This window comes from Mandrillus leucophaeus, unplaced genomic scaffold (genome assembly GCF_000951045.1).
Source record: "Mandrillus leucophaeus isolate KB7577 unplaced genomic scaffold, Mleu.le_1.0 Scaffold555, whole genome shotgun sequence".
NCBI lineage: Eukaryota > Metazoa > Chordata > Mammalia > Primates > Cercopithecidae > Mandrillus > Mandrillus leucophaeus.
In genome coordinates this window covers 1,052,162-1,060,127 of record NW_012105975.1, presented here as the reverse complement: position 1 = coordinate 1,060,127, position 7,966 = coordinate 1,052,162, and the positions used below count along the sequence as shown (strand labels likewise).

The 7,966-nt window shown below is 41.2% G+C and overlaps 1 protein-coding gene across 1 annotated transcript in view; it reads left to right on the top strand.

Moving 5' to 3' along the window:
• The first annotated feature begins 1 nt into the window (after nucleotide 1).
• The window catches only part of CAB39 (calcium binding protein 39), a 107,569-nt gene continuing 99,604 nt past the window's right edge, over nucleotides 2–7,966 (top strand). The window contains exon 1 of the mRNA XM_011998089.1: nucleotides 2–256. The gene's annotated coding sequence lies outside the window, so the exon portion shown is untranslated. The remainder of the gene's footprint in view (nucleotides 257–7,966) is intronic.

Below are 7,966 nucleotides of genomic sequence, written 5' to 3'. Positions count from 1 at the left end.
GAGTCGGGAGGGCGGGGAAGTGCGGGCCGGGTCAACTGTCACCGGCTGCACCCGGGCTCCGGCGCCTCGCTCCCGCCCCTGGTAAACTTCCTGTTGTCGGGAGGCAGATACCAGCGTTGTGATCAATTCAGGAAAATGCCTAACTGATTTCTGGTTAGGAATTGTGCGGTCGGAGCGTTCTCGAGTTCAGTGGAATCACCCGGAGCGCAGACTGCGTGCAGGCGCCGTAGTCGACCCGCGCCGGAGGGATTCAAAGGTGAAGCGGGCCCCGGTCCCCTCCCCCGAGGAGCTTAGGCTCTGGTGTGGGAGATAAGACGAGTACACAAATAACTGCGATACCGGGAAGGAGGTGATAAGTCCTGTGAAAGAACGACAGAGTGCTGGAAGGGCACCCGGAAAAACCGAACCGATCACTTCTGCCTAGCAGAAACCTGGAAGGCGTTCTGGGCGGGGGGTGCTGAGCACAGTCTTGAAGGCCTGATGGGATTTAGGAGAGGAGGGTTGCAGAAGAGATGTGTGGAAGGGGCAGCAAAAACGAGAAGACAAAGCCTGGAAATCATGGATAATTCCGTTTGTTGGCGTGGTGCAGGGGGCGGGGGGTATGGGGCTAAAGAGGTATTTTGGGGCCAGATCCTTGAATGCTGTAGAGGAGCTATTTGAGCAGCATTCTAAGAGAAACTTAGAGCTCATTTCTCAGTGACTCATGAGCCCGGAAATGTAGGCTAGGGGATATTAAAGGCGCTCTTGTGAAAGAAGAGAGAAGGAGGCCCAGTCAGGAGTTGACATTCTGTGCCTTGAATATAATGCAGTTTCAGATCGATTTTGACAGCTTCCCAGATATTCAAGTAAATCCATGCCCAAGCTAAGCAAAGTACCTTTGCAGAAAGCTTCATTAGATGTCAGGCTCTTAAGAGATAATGAAAAGGTGTATATAAAATAAGCTCATTTGCACACAGAAGGTGTTCCTGTTTGTGCGTTCGCTAAAATGCATAAAAACTTATTGCACTTTGTATTAGGCGTCTGTACTTTGGAATTACTAAGTTAAACCTACATTCTTTGAGGTGGCATTTGTGTAAAATAACAAATTGACGATTTTTAAAAAATAGTTACTAATATTCTGTAGAAAACCGGACGTAGACCTTTTTGTAGAAAGGTAAAACTTTGTTTTTATTTTTATTTTATTGCGAGATCTTTATAGTAGAGCCAGAAGTGAAAGTGTTTAGCTTTATTTTGTAGTTTCTTCAAATTGCTAGGAAGTAATTAGCAGCTGTATTTGAAATCTAGAATATACAATCTGTGAAAGCAGCTTAGGGCCTAAGTTTTGTAAGCGTTCAAATGCCACCTTTTTGCAGTTTAAAAATTTTCTACATTTCAAAATAATACATGATCTTTGTCAAAGCTTGCAAAATTCAGGGAGTACTAGAAAATCTTTATAACATTTTCTGTAATCTTACCACTTAGATTTGGTTACTGTTAACATTTTCGCGTATTTTCTTTGCAGTCTTTTTCTGTGTATTTTTTTCTCTGCATAATGAAATATATTGTATGCATATGTATACACACACATATCCCTAAGCTTTTCTTATCATTAAATATCTTTAGATAAAAAATTTTTACTCAGCAATGGAAATCTTTTAAGCGTGTTATGTTTTCCTGACAAGGTTGTATTATTTACCTCAGATGAAATGCAGTAGTTACGCTTAGTAACTACTAGTGTGGACAGAACTTTTTCTAAAAGCTTCTTGTTTCAAGTACATTTATTACTTTCTCTGTAAGACTTGGATCCTCTTGCTTGTTGAATAAAGTTTTTATTGGCAGGATGTGTGTTGTCATGAGGTATGGAAGAGGAAGAAAGCACACAGATCTCTGCTGTAGGAGTGAATGGACTTCTAAAAGGATGCTGTCAAAAGATTACCATCATGGCTGGTATACCATCCCCCACAGACGGCGATGCAGTGTCCCTTCCTACCTCCCACTTCGCTCCTGAAAAATAGTCTCTACACTAGGGCCATCCATATAGGGTAACTATTTTTTGGCCATGATAACACGAAGATTCAGACTGGATATCAGCATAGAATATTTCATGAAATGGTTTGCTACTATAACAAATGGGTGGTATTTGCTTTCTTGGTTTTGGTTTTTGAGACAGGTTCTCTGTTGCTCAGGCTGAAGTGCAGTGGTGCGAACACGGCTCACTGCAACCTCAACCTCCTAGGCTCAAGCTGTCCTCCAACTTCAGCCTCCCGTAGATGGGACCACAGGCTTGTACCATCACATCCGGCTAATTTTTGTATTTTTATAGAGACCGGATCTTGCCGTGTTGCCCAGACTGGTCTTGAACTGCTGGGCTCAAGTAATCCTCTCCCAAAGTGCACGGATTACGGGTGTGAGCGTCCAAGCCCGCCTGAATATTTGTATTTTAATTTCAAGGCAGCTTACTTCCCTTCATTAACATTTTCTACTTCAGGTTCTTGTACTAAGTCAGTTTTTTCCCATGTATTTTGCATTCTAAGGCATATTAATAAGATCTCTGTTTCTGTTTCATCACGTATAAAGCGAGATGCTGAGTAAGGCTGTGTACGTTTCCTAAAGTTAATATAGAAAAACTGCTAATAAAGTCCAGTGTAAGTATGGGGTTTGGTAACTTGATTTTTTTTGAATATTTGTATATTGCAAATGTGTATGCCACACAGGGTCTTTATTATCTTGGAATATTTACTAAAGTTTTCTGTTTTGATCAACTTTTGTGGGATTATAGATTTCTTTAGTTACTGCCATACTTTTCCAAGAGCCTTTTTTCCAGATTGATGACTAATCACTCACAGTTTTGTCATCTGCCATGAAAATACACAAATCCAACTTCCCCAACCCCACCCCCCCAAAATAAAATTGAATAGTGGGACGGAATTTCGTTTTAGGTATTGTCTTTTGGTTACGTTTCTGGCATTGTTTCTATTCCAGGTCTATTTTATTTTTTAATTTAAAAAATGTTTTAATTAAAAGAGATGGGGTCTTGTTCTGTTGCCCAGGCTGGTCTTGAACTCCTGGTCTTATGCCATCCTCCTGCCCCAGCCTCCCAAAGCACTGGGATTATAGGCGTGAGCCACCACACCGACCTCCAGCCCTATTTTTAAAGTTCAGGGCGAGGGGTGTAGCTTACTCCTATAATCTCAATGCTTTGGGAGGCCAAGGTAGGAGGATTGCTTGAGCCCAAGAGGTGGAGGCTGACCTGAGCAACATAGCAAGACCCCATATCTACAAAAATGAAAAAATTAGCTGGGCATGGTGGTGTGTGTGCCTGTTGTCTTAGCTACTCAAGAGGCTGAGGCAGGAGGGATTGCCTGAGTCTGGGAATTTGCAGCCTCAGTGAACTGTGATCATGGCATTCCAGCTTGGGTGACAGAGTGATACCCCATCTTAAAAGACATATACATAAAATAAAAATAATAAAAATAAAAATTCATTTTCCTCTTTTTCATTGCTCCTTTTAATTGGGCATTTGGTTTTATGAATGTCTTTACATGTTACAGAAATGGGACTGTGGAAGGTAGATTAATATGGATAACAGAAAAACTTTGGTAGACATTTTTTTTACACACTATGTTGTGTGACAAAATTGTGTGAAAAAAGATCAAATCTCCGAATCTCTGGGTTAAATTACTTGTGACTTGTTATTACTGAGGTGTAAAGATCTGGCATTATTATGAAGTCAAGTAATCTAAAATTGCGTAGCGATTTAGTCATCAGTATCTTTTGGCTATTGTGAGAAGACTTGTATTAGAGCCTTCTTTAATTACAGAAGGAATTGAACTGTGTGAGAGTTCTTACATTATGTGCTCTTACTGACTCTCCGACCAGATCCCAACCACTTTTTAAAAAATTCTCCTGCAAGGGAGTCTTGCAGTGGGAAAGAGAGACTGTCCTCAACTCCCCTAATCTCTACAGTCCAGAATATGGGGGCAGAGTAAAGTGAAGCAAATATTTCTGCCATGACCATTTGTAGAGTAGACCGGTCTGTGAATAAAATGATCAGTGTTCTGCCTGTTTCTCAGGCCCTCCAAGGATTATGAGAAGAGTTACTGCGGGCCTAGGTGGCAGATCATAGACTGGTGGTGATGAAATCAGGTTAACAGCTTGTTGCCATCTGCATTTTTGGTGGGTGGGGTGCGTTTTAGTCCTTCATTGTGCCATTTCTGTTTCACTGAGCTTCCCAGTCCCACAGTGCTTTTAACTTTTAAAACAGAAGGGGTGAGGGGACAGCAGAGTTGTGGTTTATAGCAGCTGTGATGTCAAGCCTGCAGAGGAAGGGAGAATGGCATGCAGAGAATTGCAAGAGGTCATTCGGGTGTGAAGTGGCTCCAAAGGAGGGAGGTAAATCCTGCCTTGGCCATTTATGTTGACCATATCCAGTGCATACCTATTTGTATGATCTTTAATAGCTTTTGTCTTGGTACTCAGAATATAGTGTTTTAAGTTATAGATTGTGTTTGCTTGTTCGTGTGTGTGTGTGTTCATATGCATATTTTCAAAGATGGAGAAAATCTAGCCATTATTTAGTGGCAGTTTGGTTTTAGATGGTAATTATTCTTTGGGAGCTTTATCTAGCAAAAATTGTTGAGGACCAAGAAAGTACGATACTGTTAAAAAAATCACACACTTTATTTTGGTAATATGTTTGAGAAACAGAACATACATTGTGTAGCTTTATCTTAATTAAGTTCCTACTTTGACCTTGTCTAATGAACTGTAACTTGCTTTTTACAGGGTACGGACTGTTAACATGTTAGTCACTGTTGCCTCCCTTCACAGTAGATTATATGTCAGCTGTATTGAGGCACTAGGAAGAAATACTTGAACAGGTTTCTGTTTACATGTCTGTAGTTAAGGCCCACTCAGATTTATAGAATTTGGAGAGGCAGTGTTAGCTAGTGGTTAAAAGCACAGGTGCAGCCAGACTGCCTAGATTTTGAACCCTCATTCCTCTGCTGTGGGCTCTATAACCTTAAGTTCCTTCTGTCTAGCTTGAATTCCTTGGATGGTAATAATAGGCAATATCTGAGAGGGTTGGAGGACGATTAAATGAGTTGCTACATCTGATGTGCTGCCGTATATCAGATGCCTAGACATAAGTTGTGTGATGCCGAGGATAGGCTTTTCCAGGTGGGAGAAACTTTAGAACTTCAGAGACAACCTGGGCAGAATGGTTCTTTCTGCAGGTGGGAACACTGAGGCCCACCATAACTAGAGCAGAGTTTGGTTCACTTTGAGCGGTAACAGGTGTAGCTTTCTGCAAAGTGAAGTCTCTTTCCTAGGGTTGTATGGCCTGTTAGCCACAGGACTGAATCTGGAGCCTGGTTTTCTTCATTTTTTGTCCAGTTGACTTGAATTAAGTATCATACTTTATGCAATAAATTCACTAACATTTACAAAGGTTGTATTCAAAATATATTAAATGCTCTTTGTCATGTAATTCTTTTTTAAGGTTTAATATACTAATATTCATAATATTTGTGATGTAGCTGGCAAGTCATTTGGGAGGGATGTATGAAGTTAAAAGTTTAAATAGGCAAAGAATCAAGGGAAATTAACAAAAATTAGTTAGCTTGGGGGAACAAATTACCATTTAGGTACACTAAATGTTGGGCAAACCTCTTAGGTAGTATTGTCCCCAACATCATTATTGATGGGAAACCAAAGTGAGGGGTTTGTCCAGGATAACACGGACATTGCACAGTTGAGCCAGAATTTGAACTCAGGTCTGCCTCACTTCAAAATATGTGCTCCCTGAAATACGGTATGACTCCCTCATGTGAAATCATTTTATTTTCCTTGCTGAGCAGTTTTGAATTAGTATTTTAGAATGAAGGTTTATAAATAGATCCTAATTTGGATTTTAATAGATTTCCAAGCAGTAACCACATGTTATAATCTAAAAGAGATGGTTTATTACAAATGCTTTAGTTGTATAGTCATAATTTGATTAGTGGCTTATAGTTTAGTTAGGCCAGTAGATAGTATTTAATTTCCACATTATTCTTGTAGAGAAGATGGGAGGCCTGTGTTACAGTGGGAAACACAGAAGCCTGGGAATCAAAAGGTCTGGGCTGGGTCCTGACTCTGTGACTAATTATGTTGTCACTCTGGACAAGTAACTCCATCTCTCTGGGCTTCAGTCATCCCATTATTACACCAAGGGTCCCAGATTGAAAACCCCTCAAGTTCTCTTGCCCTTATTTTCAGTGATTTGTATGTAGGCTTCTAACTTACCTTTTTCTCCTGCACTAGTTCCCTGCCCGTTTGCTGGTGGCCTTACAGTCTGTGTGAGTACTTCATGGCATGTGACTGTGCTTTAACCTTTTTTCTCCCAGTTGGTCAGATGCCTAGTGTTATTTCATAGTACTGAAGTTCTCTGCTTAGGGTAAAGAGAGTAACATCAAAATGTGTGTTTTCAAATTTTCTACCTTTGTGCTTATGAATAAGTAGTTGTAGAACTAAATGTTTTATGTTTGTAAAGTACAAGCTTAATAAGTCAGGCTATTTATTAACAAATCCTCAAGCCTCACATCAGTTTCGTTGTCACAACTGTGTTGTAAAGTTCTGCGAGCTGTTTGTTTTAGGCGAAGGAAAGATGTTAACCAAAGGCAGTGAGAGTGGGAAAGAAAGGACCAAAAATGTAGAATCAAATTTGGGGATGTAAAGAACATGCTTTGGCTGTAGTTGGTATTAATCCCCTACCTATGTAAAGGTGGCATCCTGGCTTAGATCACAGGGTTCTTTGCAGCTCGGGATTCTGTCACTGGTAAGACATAAAGGTGATATTCACCACCCATTAGCATTCATAATTCCTCAAATGTCTGTTATTTATTTGGCCCACAAGTAGTTTGTTTTTTTCCTCAGGACGGAGTCTCACTCTGTTGTCCAGGCTGAAGTACAATGGTGCGATCTTGGCTCACTGCAGCCTCCGCCTCCCAGGTTCAAGTGATTCTCCCACCTCAACTTCCCGAGTAGCTGGGATTGCAGGTGTGCACCACCACGCACAGCTAATTTTAGATGGGGTGTCATCATCTTGGCCAGGCTGGTCTCAAACTTCTGACCTTGTGATCCGCCCACCTCCGCCTCCCAAAGTTCTGGGATTACAGGTGTGAGCCACCACACCAGGCTTAAGCAGTTTTTAATGCCCCTTGTGCTAGGTAGTGTTCTAAAGACCGGGCCTCAAGGAGCTCTCGGTAAACAGGTTTTTTCCTGCTTTGATGGCATGTGATCAGCCAGCCAGTTCATTTACTTTTGAATTCTATAGCAGGGAGATAGAAACTCAGGCTGTTAACATGACCCATGTAGATACTCTTTTGGCTTCCATCTCTCTAGTTACAGTATGGTTTCATCGCTGTTCAGCATTGGTGAGTTACAGGTTTTTCATATGTATATAAGTTTCATGTCTCTAGATTGTAATTTATTTGAATAGAGGTTTTTAGTTTTTTACCTCTTAAAATTTATCTCCTCTCCCCTTTTCCCCACCTCATGTTTTCAGAGTATAGTAATACATTCTTTCTATAAATACTAAATGATACAGCTGTGTGGTAGTATGATAAAACATTTTTTTTTTTTTTTGAGAAGGATTCTTGCTCTGTCGCCCAGGCTCAAGTGCAGTGGCGCGATCTCCGCTCACTGCAACCTCCACCTTCCGGGTTTACGCCATTCTCCTGCCTCAGTCTGCCGAGTAGCTGGGACTACAGGCACCCACCACCACACCCGGCTAATTTTTTTGTATTTTTAGTAGAGTCAGGGTTTCACCATGTTAGCCAGGATAGAGTATGAGAAAACTTTGGCAGTCAGCATGGTGGCTCATGCCTGTAATCCCAGCACTTTGGGAGGCCAAGATGGGCAGATCACTTAAGGTCAGGAGTTCAAGACCTGCCTGGCCAACATGACGAAACTCTGTCTCTACTAAAAATACAAAAATTAGCCT